Source organism: Amia ocellicauda, chromosome 6, assembly GCF_036373705.1.
Source record: "Amia ocellicauda isolate fAmiCal2 chromosome 6, fAmiCal2.hap1, whole genome shotgun sequence".
NCBI classification, from domain to species: Eukaryota; Metazoa; Chordata; class Actinopteri; order Amiiformes; family Amiidae; genus Amia; species Amia ocellicauda.
Window position 1 is genome coordinate 50,660,042 of NC_089855.1, and position 12,692 is coordinate 50,672,733.

Here is a 12,692-nt window from a genome sequence, read left to right on the forward strand (position 1 = left end):
ACCTTCGTCTTACTAACCGGTATTGTAGTCAATGTGTTTATAACCTTTCTTGTTTAACGATTTGTGTTATCATATGTGATCCCATGGTCTTTGATTTGGTCACGGAAGTGATTTTTCTTCGATTTGTCGATCTAGAGTTGAATTGTAATTAGTTTTTCCCTTTTGTATAATTAGTGTAGTGCTACATTTAGTCTTTGTTTTGAATACATTTGACAATTTATATCTTTGGAATTGGTGTCTGCGTCCAATTATTACAGAAATTGAGTTCTACAAGATTCCAGGATTCGTGATAAGGTGATACTATAAATTCACTTCTTTAATTGAAATGTATAAGTGTACCTTACGCTACAGCATGCGAGAGGCAGCGGGATCGATGCCCGCATTCTCCAAGGCCTCAGGCGCTCGTGCCCCGGTTTCGGGGGAGAGTCGCTCACTTTTCTTGCCGCAGACACAGGCGCAAGGCATTGCCTGTTTGCCGTAAGGTTATCAGACACAACGCGCCGGCGACGGCTGCAGCATTAGCACGCCGGCTGGCCCTTCCGAAGTTCCCCAAAAACGACCGAGATGCCGCTTCGACGTCGTAACCCCAGGAACGACCGCAAAGGCACTCCAACCCTCAATCTTCCGATCCGAAGTCAGACCGAAGAGACTGTATGATGTTTTAGATTAAAGATAGTATGCAGACCGAGCAAGTTAGATTTATCGAGCTAGCAAACAGCCATTGAGGCACCTGTTCGGGACGTACCCTGTAGAAATTCCTGTCAACGATAAAAGGATCAAACGGTGGAGAAAAAGCCCGCAGGATGTTTGTCAAAACTCTGTTTGTGGACTGAATGGCTTTCCCAGATTGGCAGGGACTGTCTTTGGTATTGACTGAGGGACAGTTGTAAAAGACAACCTCTCACCGGACCTCTGGCATACACCAAAGAAAGCCACCTCACCTCTCCCCCGGATCTCACAAAACAGAATCCCCCCCGCCCCCAGGGAAGACAGACCGCAATCGGACTCGGGCTTGATTGGATGAACGGCCGCAAACATTCTATGTCATTTTCTTTTAAAGCTTCACTCGTGCTTGTAAAAAACCGAGGTCTCACTGAAAGAATGCCCTGACGTGGTTGCTTCCAAGCTAGCTGGTTTACAAAGTTCCTTTTCGCTTTAACGATGATTTCCAAGAAGGGAAATAATCTATCTGTAATCTGTCAACACAGGCACCTTCTTCTCCGTTAAGCCACGCGGTCACCACCAGGAAGATGAACGCACCAGGCCGACCCGGAGTTTTCGCCAATTCGTCTCCAAGCCTCCCAAGAGGGAACATAAACAGGCCTTATTCGCAGACACAGGCCCTCACGCAGGGAGACCACCGCTGCACCGCCGCTGCACCGCCGCTGCCCCTGCCAAGGGCCCCAGGTTCCACTTGACTTGAACTCGGATCGCTGGATTCAGAGTCCAGAGTGCTAACCATTACACCTTGGAACCAAGCCCGCTGCCCACCTCTTGCCCGTGACGAAGGTTTCTGCTCTACGCACACGTCTCGCTCTGTCGCACGGCCAAGTCCAGAGTGAGCCAAGTTGCGCCCAGAGTGCTGCGTGTGGTGGGTCACTTCGGGAGCCGTCCCTGGTGGTCTAGTGGTCAGGATTCGGTGCTCTCACCGCTGCGGCCCGGGTTCGATTCCCGGTCAGGGAAGGTGGATCTGTCGCTTTTCCTCTAGGACCTGTGAGTAGATAGTAGGGTTTTTTGGGGCGCGGCCTATTTTGTTATGACGTATGCCCTAAGCTTACGTCATAATTGGGGGGCGTGATTTTAGAGTTATTTCCTTAATTATTCCTACGTCATATCCGTCAGAAAGTGTACACCCCTAAAACCCTGAACAACAAGGCCACCCATAAAGACCCCCCCCCCCCCCCTGAAGCCAACGCCCCGAAACTCTCCTCTCTATTTAAGACCCCGCGCTGCTTTTAGGCAATACCTCTTTAATTCTCAGCATCTGAAACATCCCGCTTCTTCAACATGTCCAGCGACATCAACATGAAACCCCGCAAGAAACAATCCCGGGCAAGGGTTCCTGTACTCACCAATTTGAAGATTGAACGCTCCTGGGTGTTGTTCTGGGGGGGTCGACGGGGTTACCGCTTTAAAAGGGATCCCAGCTATGTTGGAGTGGAGCTTTTTGCTTTGGGAGAGAAGGAGGATACGTTGGAACCTTTTGAGACGGTGATTGAATACTCTTTTGAGGACTGGTTGAAGGTGATGGCATGGAGAGACCTGGGGCTTGTGGATAAGACTCTAGAAGGCTTGCAAGAGGGTCCAAGAGAAGGCGAAACGGAGTCTCCGACTCAGAGTTTTGAAAGGTGTGAATGGGAAAGCTTGCAGAACTACGGTACAGTGGTGAAGAGTCTATCTCTAACTACTGATCGTAAGGTTTTGTTTAGCAGTACCCTGATTACAAACCCTATTGAAGGGGTTGTGGAGGATCCAGAAAAACAGGTTACTGAAATTATGTTTGACGCCGTGGACTGGCCGTTCTTGAAAGAGGTCATAAACTGTATAAATGATGGTTTTGACATCTTGACCAAATGTTCACAACTGGATTCTGTTAGAAGGAGAATATGCTGGATTATGGATTATATATCCCCCTTGAATGACGACGACGATGATAAAACAGACGACCTGTGGGGGGTTGGAGGGGGGTCTGACGGCTCAGGGTCTACTCTCTTCTAAGAGGGCGGTGTGTCGTGACGTAGTGAAGAGATAGGATAAAAGGCGCAACAATTCATTCATGGTTTAAAATTAAAGAGAATGTCTTACCCGAAAGCTGCGGACGTCGACAGGCTCTACAGGCCTCTTCAAACCCGGGATCACCCCTGGTTCTATTCCCCAGATTTTGTATACACTCCGGAACCCTCTGACTGCGGTTACCCTCCAAGACCTCAGACCCCGGTCCCTCAGGACGAAACAACATGCGGAGCGATGGATGTCCAAATGAGTCTCGGGGATCCCCAGCCTCTGGAGCTCATGGAGGGCCTCGATTTTGCCGAACTGTCTACCGTCTGTGCGTCTCAGGAGGGGGTCAGTCCAATGGATGTAGAAACACCCCACAAACCACCAGGCGACCCAATGAGCATCGGACGGTCTCGGGGGCGTGATGAAGACGCAGGATTTATGCCCGGGGTAGGTGTCCAAGTAAGCAGAGTGGTTAAAAGCACCCTGGTGTATATTCTGAGTGCTCTCATCGACCGAGCTCTGAAAGAAGTCTGTCGGGGGTGTGAAGTGAATCACCCCAGTCAGTTGAGACACAGTTGTTTGTTTGAACCAGACCGTTACTATTTCCTGTTCTATTTCAACGTGTTTTACAGAAGACTGAACAAACCGTGGCTGAAACCGGCACTAATCAAGGCTCTGTCTTACTCCCACATACATGTCACTGCTGGACAAGTCCAGAAAATCATAGATGAGATTTTGCTGGAGCTGAAAAAGGAGCCGTTTATAATAGAGAAACTTGGGCAGCTGCTCAATGACCTGGATGAGCCAAGTAGAAAAACCGCTGGCAAGCTAAAAGCTTATTTCTTCCGTAAAGAAGTTAAAGCTGGGGGCAGCGACGAAGAATTCGACATCTACGCCACTGATTCAGACTCTGACCTGAACTAAGGGACTTTGAACATGGGGAATGTTCTGGACTGCTGCTGCAACTGGTTCTGTCATCAACACTCTGCAGCTAACCTGAGAGCGCTATTACACCATGTGCTTGACAGAAAAGTAGCCAACGCGAGCCTTTTCTCTACAGATTTAACCATCGATGAGGATCAACTTTCAAACCTGGAAAAGTTAATGGTTGCTGTAACAAAGACCGGGGGGTACGAACACTGGGATGAAGCGCTCAAGGGGGCCAAGAATGATATTAGGCCATTTCATCAACATCTGTATGACCTTTTACTGAGCATGTTTAATACCCCTCTGTTTACTTTTAAAATAGGTCATATTGTTGTTTTATTTACATATGTAACTGAGGTGTGTGCCTACAAGATAAAGAAACAGGTATTTGTTGATATAGATCAAGTAACCAATCATCTGATTTCTTTTTGTCTGGACCGTAGAAAAAATTGTTGTGTATGTTATACTTTTCTCAAATGTCTAAAAAGGGGTATCTGCTCTCCTGAAGTTGAATAAAAAACCTTGTATAAAAACTTTGCGCATAGTGTGGGTCTGTGTGTTTATTTGGCAGAATGACTCGGCAAGCTCCCCAAATGCATGAACTATACTACAACCCAGCCAAGATTGGGGGTTTGGCGGGTAAGAAGGGTTTTCAAAGAGGACTCGCTGAGGCCGGCGTGAAGGTTAATGATGTGGTTGTTTCAGAATGGTTACGGGAACAAGACGCCTATACCTTACATAAACCTCTCAGGATTAACTTTAAAAGAAACCGTGTATATGCAACTGACATAGACTCACAATGGCAAATGGATCTAGTCGATATGTCAAATTTATCAAAACATAACAATGGTCACAAATTTATGTTGATGTGTATCGATGTGTTATCAAAATATGCCTGGGCTCGCATTCTACATAATAAAACAGGTCGGGCGGTGACAAGGGCCTTTGAGGATATATTGTCCCAGGGACGATGTCCTAAAAAACTGCAGACTGATAAAGGAAAAGAGTTTCTCAACAGAGAATTTCAGAATCTACTGAAGAGACACAAAATACATCATTTCACCACCGGTAATGAGCTTAAGGCATCGGTGGTGGAGAGGTTTAACCGCACCATAAAGACCAAAATGTGGAGATATTTTACAGCGGTCAACACGTTCAAGTATTTTGATAAAGTTCAGGATTTTATCGATGCTTACAACCAAGGGTATCACGCCAGTATTAAAATGAAGCCTATAGATGTTGATCAAAGTAATTCTTTTAAGGTCTATAAAAAATTATACGGCCCATTTATTAAGAAGGGGAAAACTACTTATAAGTTCAACATCGGTGATGTGGTTCGCGTTTCAAAGCTAAGGAGTACTTTTGCCAAAGGTTATGAACAAACATTTTCTGACGAATATTTTACAGTTACCGAACAGGTGGCTAGAGACCCCCCCGTGTACCGGTTAAAAGACTATGACGGGGAGGATATAGAAGGAACGTTTTACGAAGCCGAGTTACAAAAAATTATTGTGGGTAAAGACATTGTATACAGAGTTGAAAAGATATTAGCTGAGAAAACCCAGAACCGGAAAAAATATGTGTTGGTGAAATGGCTTGGATGGCCTGAAAAGTTCAATAGTTGGGTCCCGGAACAACAGGTTTGTGATATTCAAGCCTTATAACAACATGCCCGCTGGTGTGATGGGGTCATTACTTTCGATACTCAAGATGGAATCAGGAGGCTTCTACGTGACTCTACCCAGTAACGCCTCTCTCGATATATACCCTAAAAATGAAATATCCAGTTACACGGTACAATTTGGAAAATCTATAGATCTAAGGGGGTCGTGGGAAGTGGGGTTGGCGGAAATACAGTATCCTTACACTTGGGCTGTTTTACAAGATAAGGATGCCACCTTCGCCATTTTTGACGATGTTAAAAAGAGTCAATGGACATTCACGATGCAAGGAGGTTATTATGACAATGTGGATACAATATTAGATGAGATGCATAAACAGTTCTCAGAAGGCACCCCCAACATCAAGCTATATTACAACCCTATTAAAAACAGAGTGTACAAGGTGTCAAAACCTGGTATTAGCATTCAAACCAAAGGACAACTGGGGCGTATATTAGGGTTCTATTCTGACACAGAGAGCAGGTTCTCAGAAGTGGTGGCACCCTTCCCGGCTGACATCAGTGGCGGCTTTTACACTCTTTATGTGTATACGGATATCATAACACACCAGAGGGTCGGGGATAGCTATGTCCCCCTTTTGAGAAATGTACTTATTAAAGGTAAAAGCAATGACATGGTCACAATTACTTATGACAAGCCACACTACGTACCAGTCTCAAAGACCCACTTTGACAACATCACGATCGAAGTAAAATCGGATCAGAATATCAACGTACCCTTCCGCTTCGGTAAAGTTATTGTCAAACTACATTTTCGACCCCTGAAACAGTGTGTACATTATTAAAATGGCTACCTCGAGGGGTTATGTAGATCCTAGCGCCTATGTGGATTATTACAAGATGCAAGCCGTGAACGGCTTGCCCGGTTTTGTAGGAGCCCCCACAATGTATGGAGCCGGTCTAGGAGGACTCTTTCGTGGTCTCTTTAGAATGGCCGTACCCCTGCTTAAGAGAGGCTCTGCTATAGCCAGACCCCACTTGAAATCAGCGGCTAAAAATATTGTTAGTGACGTGTTCACCAATGTTATGAACCGGGCAGCTAGCCATGAGCAGCAGGAGGGTTCGGGTCTCATTGGTAATGGCGAGGAGGGGGGGTAAAAGAAGAAACAGTATGTGTCCACCAGGGCGACGAAGATCCGTGGCTAACAAAAAACGAAGAAGCTCTCATTCTCCAACATATCGTGGAAACACTCGGAGAAGGAAGCAGCACAAGAAAAAACCTGCAAAAAGAAAGTCTCAAAGAAAGACAAATAGAGCCTCAGGATACATCTTTTAAAAATGTCTTTTGTCCACAGTCTATCGGAAGAATGCGTCAAATCAGAACTGGATCTGTTTACAGTTCCATACACTCAAACGAGTATAGATAAGAGCATATATGTAGAGATACCCCCTCTTTCCGCAATTTCAGATACGGCCCCTCTGGAGTTTTTTATTGCTGGCAATGGCGAGGATTATATTGATTTGAATAACACATTTATTTTAATGAACTGTAAAGTGACTGATGAGGATGGCGATGCAATCGAGAAGACGGCCAACGCTGGGGTCATCAATTACCCGGTGGCCACCATGTTTTCACAGGTGGATGTGACCCTGGGAGATCGGCTCATTAGTCAAAGCAGCAATACTTACCCCTATAGGGCCATGATGGAGTGTATCCTTAATTATAGTGAGGAGACCCTAAGCAAACAGTTCAGCCCCGGCCTTTTCTTCAAAGACACCCCAGAAGCTATGGACGACCAGGATCCAGAGGGACTCAATAAGGGTTTGCAAAAAAGAACGGCCTTTTCAACAGAAGGGAGGACCTTTGAGCTAATGGGACATATTCATGCAGACATATTTTTCCAAGAAAAACTCATGCTCAACGGGGTAGACATTAAAATTAAAATGATCCGTAGTAAAAGTGCTTTTTGTCTGATGACCCCTGATACTGAAAAATATAAACTGACCATATTATCGGCCTCGCTGTTTGTGAAAAAAGTATCCGTCTCCCCGGCGGTTAAACTAGGACATGCGCAGGCTTTAATGACGGCAAACGCCAAGTACCCGATCGAAAGAGTCTATATGAAAGTCCACAGTATCCCCGCAGGGACACGGGTGATGAACCAGGAAAATCTGTTTCTAGGCCAGCTCCCAAAACAGGTTATTATAGGTCTCGTGGATAATGATGCATTTACCGGGGTTTACAACAAGAACCCCTTTAACTTTAAACATTATAACGCGGAATTTATAGCACTGTACGTCGATGGTGTGCAGGTTCCATCCAGACCTTTTCAACCTGACTTTGAAAACGGCAACGCGGTTCGTGAATATTACAGTCTAGTACTGGCTACGGGTCGCCATCTCAAGGATCAACCTCTGCTGATCGATCGCCGGGAATACTGCAGCGGTTACACCCTGTACGGTTTCAACCTGACCCCTGACGAAGAGTGTGGACAACATTTTTCACTGATGAAGACGGGCAATATGCGTTTGGAGGTGCGTTTCAAGCAGCCTCTACCACGCACTGTAAATATGGTCGTGTATGCTGTGTTTGACAACATTATTGAGGTGAATCAGAGGAGAAACGTTCTGTATGATTATTATTAAAATGAACACCAGAGAGCTCAACCACATCATGAATGCCCTGGACGGCTCACGGAAAGTGTTTCAAGGAGTCTACGCCTGCGACCAGCTGCCTAAATTTAAGATCAAGAATTTACCTGCAATGTACATAATCAACACACACCCTAAAAATATGCCCGGAGAACATTGGCTGGCTATTTATCTAAGGGAGGACCGCCGTGGGGAATTTTTTGATTCCTATGGAAACCCCCCGGATTTCAGACCTTTCCCTCGGAAGATCAATAACTTTCTGCTCAACAACTGTCAAGAAACCATTTACAGCGGTCATCAAGTACAAAGTCTTCAGACCTTCACTTGTGGTCAACACTGTGTGTTTTTCTTATATCATAGATCTAAAGGAAGGTCATACCCCGATATTATGTCCTTGTACAGTGAGGATTTAGGCCAAAATGATAAAAAAGTGGCAGAGTTTGTCAGGACACTGTGGACCCCCCCTTATAACACAATTACTTACGACCCTAGCCAGCCATGTATACAGATGGGGTGTTCTTGTGAGGATTTTAAAAGATGTCATGCGTGTTAAAGTGAAAAAATAATGAAAACAGCCTTTGAATCATTAGTTTTGTTTTTATTCAACACAAATCTTATACAAAGCAGGGTTATGTTATAAATAAATGTACAACATTTGAAAATAAAAATAAAAAATAAAAAAATTGTTTGTCGGTTCCTTATTTACAGGGGAGACAAATAAAAACATGAGATTAATAAGCTTCCCAACGATGGATAGATCCTGAGGAGGGTTGCTCAACACGGTCAGAGTAATGAGATATCGGCGTCAGATCAGTCACCACCTCTTTACACAGACGGATTTTTTGTCGCGTTTCCTGGTTAGGGACTGTTGATTGGGGCATGTTCAGACAGGCCATCGCCTGTAGGAAAGCATTCCAGCCTACAGGTCGGCGACTATCGGGTACCTTATTAGTGCTAGTGACACTCTTCAACAAATCAAACATGTGTGAACCTTTGATCAGTTGTCCTTTAAAAACAAATTCACCCTGTTCATTCCAAGTCGTTACCCGCGGTTTCTGAACCATTTTGTGCAGAATATATTCTGCATGTCTTTTGCTTCTGGCCGGCATGTTTCTCAAAACATCCGTTACAACATCTCCCTCTGAACTCTCAACAGGTTCGGGCACCGCAACATCTTTATCAACCGTACCCCCCGCATCAGTCCCAGAACCATTTTCTTGAGAGGCCATGGTTAAAGTTAAAATGTTTTGATCTTTTTCACCCTGTCTAACCAGACGGAGGTAGCGCTGTAACGTGTTGCTATACATCTGGGCTTTGGAATACTGATTTAAATCGGCCCTGGCCAGTATAGCTTTCATTTCAGAGTCCAGGTTGTTTTCGGCCGTTTGTCTAATGGGCTCTGGCCCGACAACATTTTTTCTCAGTTTCTCAAGCTGCTCCTGAGGGATCAAAAACATTTTCTGAGCATATTCCATTATTAACCCACTCTGGAAGCTAGAAGACTGGTTAGGAAAGGCACGGCTATGCTCAACAGCGGTCCTATAAAACCTCCGGTTTGATTAATCTTCTTTCTTTTTCTTTTAATAGAATACTTCTTATTAGCGATGATCTTGATAACCGCTTTTTGTTTTTTGAGTTTAGAATGTTGAGAAGGGGTTAGGGGTATATTACCGCGTAAGATGTTAAAAGCTATTTCACACAGGGTCTCGATCAAATCCGAGGGGGCCCCTGCCAGCACAGCTTTCCTATGGCGCGGGCTCCCCTCAAATAACATTTGCAAAAGCGGCAGATTTCTTTTAATCCGAACAGACATTCTTATTTATTTCCTTTTCTTTAGCACATACACTGCCGGCCAATCGGGCGGGCACAAACCTGTTCTGAGGCGAAAGTCTTCTGGGGTTTGTGCTTTTAAGTCCACAATCAAGTACCCGTAGGGTTTTTTGGTGGCATCCTCAAATGCCTCCAAAAAGAATTTGGTCTGGTTAGGGTACATTTGACGAGCCAAGACGGTGACCTGTAGTTTATCTCTGGGGTTTTTAAAAATAATTATATAATTGGCATTTAAATTAATAGTGCGGCTTTTTTTACCTTGAAAAAATAGATTTTGAACTAAATAAATAATACTTAAATTCCTATGATGAGTGTACTTTGTGAAAGCTTTTTCCACTTCACTGATGTCACCGGCCTGCTCCATCAGGTCATCAAGGATCACTAGATTAGTTTGTCCGGGCGGGAACAGGTCATCGTCACACAACGAGGCGGGGAGACCTTGCACAAATTTCAGATTATTTTTTTTTGATGCCAAATCATCGTAGAGAGGTTGCCAGCAAGAGTAACACCACACTATGTTGTCAAGAGCTTGGGACACGGTTGCGTCCACATCTTCTATGATGTTCTTTATAAGATAGCTCTTACCCGAATTGGAGGGACCGGCTATAATACAGGAGAAAGGGTGTTGAAGTCTGTTATCAAAACCACTGCTAATATCCATAAGGCAGAGTGGTATAATCAGTCTTCAACACTCTTTTATTGTACACCACCCTGAACCGTTTGTTTAGTGATCTATTTTCCAATGTGTACCCCTTTTTATTGTGATAGATCTGATTTCCGGCTGTAATAATCTCGCGAGGAGGCGCGTCTTTCTCGGTTACAAAACTTTGTACCAGGGTCGTCAGAGACTTGATGTTAATGAGCTTGTTGTTACAATGGTTCAGAGTGAAACCCTTAACTTTCATACAGGTCTTACCCGCAGCCGTTCTGTATGCGTAAGTCTTAGGACCCCCTGAAACAAACTCCACTATGTGGTCCTGAGGATCTAGCTCGCTCGTTAACTCCCCAAGGTAGTCCCCGAGGGGAGGGACCCAATCCCCTGGCCTGGTGACAAAGATTACAGAGTCAGTATCATGATAGAGCGTGCGTTCCTGCAGCTGATCCATTAAGTTGTACAGTTCAAGCCGGGCGTAAGCCGTGGTAAAAACCGCTATGAAAACATTAACGTTTCCCTGTTTGGTGGGGAAATCTTTAGGGGCCCTCCACTGGACCTGTGCCACGTGGTCATTTAAGAATTGAAAGTGTGATACTGCATGTTGTTTGGAAAAGATAAATTCTATAAACTGTTCAGGGGTTTTAATCAAGGTTGTGTTTAGACGGTTATTTCTTTCCCCAAACTTACCCCACAGACTGTTTAAAATCAGTTTGGACATTTGTCTCTTGGCGGGGTTTACAGTTATGTTCCCCGGCTCTAGACGGATCCCTTCCTTTTCAAAATATTGCTGAACGTACCGCTCTTTGGCAGCGGAGTCAACACACCATGAGGGATAGCCCGATGCCTCCTGTTTCCCTTTCAGATGGGTCATAATGTACTCAGCAAAAAGAGTATCAGATTTTTCAGAAAAATGCCAAACCTCATACACCTTACCGACTCTGTAACCTTTCTCCACCGCCTTGTCAAGCTCAATGCTACACCAGACACCCGTCAGCGCTCTCTCGTCATCACTGTGCAGACAAGAGGTATTTTGATTTTCAGTTTCCACACACGTTCTACACAGAGGGAACATCAATTTTCCCGAACACCTGTAAGGCAACACGGGTAGGAACAGCTCACGAGGAGGGTACATGGTGACTTTGATCAAACCAAAGTACTGTCCGATTTCGAGAAAGTCACGATAAACAATGGTTGGATGCCCCACCGGGTACATTTTGGTCTTGTTGACATAAGGGTACAGACTGGTGAAATCATAGTAATCTACTCTCTCACCCTCCTTTACCTCATAATGTAAACAGAGGGCGTTGGTACGACCCCCAAATAACGCATCCCTGGGCTCTAGACGTTCAGGAAAGTCCAAGGTTTCCATAAACCGTTGTACCTCCACATCCTGTTGCTTCAGGGTCGTCCACGCGTGTTCCCAAATCACCAGTACATTCAAACCATAGGTGTTTTTTAAAGTTTCAATTCGTTCCTGGAAATCATAGTACATATCACCGCAGAGTTTTTGTGTTACGGGGTTAAAGGTGTTTGGGTCGAAGCACTGAGGACAGCCATGGTAAATACAACCAGCAAACTCATAAGCGGTACGCCGCCCGGACACGTCGCTAAAACCGTCTAAGTAGTAAGGACCCATTTTGACTTCCCCTTGATTTAAAGCATGTCTGATGAAGATGTTATCCCGGGCACTCAGATATTCCAGCCACTGTATGGAGACAGTCGAAAAGTTCTTTTGTCTAGCACGATAGTTGTCAGAAGTGGTGTCCGCTATAGTGTTTTTCTGCAAGAAATTGGATCGATACATTTTCATGCAGAGAGACGCTATGGTCACACTTTGCAAAGGGTCGAGACCCGACGTGTTGATAACCTCGGTGCGGAAACGCAAACAGGCTTCTTTAAGGATCTCCACATCATTTTTACAATAAGCGGCCATCTCTTCTCGGAAATCAAAAACACCCCCCTTAACCGTATTGTACCATTTAAAGAATTCCTCCCTCTCATGAGACATCATAGTATCAACCCCATAATAAGAGGCGGGCGGGTAGGACCCTCGATAATTTTGAGTGTCCTTAGTATTAAAAAAATGGCAGAACCAACCTTTCTTCTGAGCCTCAAAACCCAGAGCTTTAGGCAAAGCGCTCAATTTCATGGGGAGGAAATTTAACGAGTCTATGTAACGTTGGTTGAAAGCCTCGTCGGTGAAACACATGATCTTGCTACCCTGAGCTATTATTTTTGGGGTCACCCCATTTTCCACCAGATACTTCATCAATATGTAAGAATCAT

At 44.8% G+C, this 12,692-nt stretch overlaps 1 non-coding gene across 1 annotated transcript; it reads left to right on the top strand.

The window, feature by feature from the left end:
• The first annotated feature begins 1,611 nt into the window (after positions 1-1,611).
• trnae-cuc (transfer RNA glutamic acid (anticodon CUC)) lies at positions 1,612-1,683 on the top strand. The gene has a single exon. It is a non-coding gene; the product is annotated as a tRNA-Glu (tRNA).
• Positions 1,684-12,692: the final 11,009 nt, after the last annotated feature.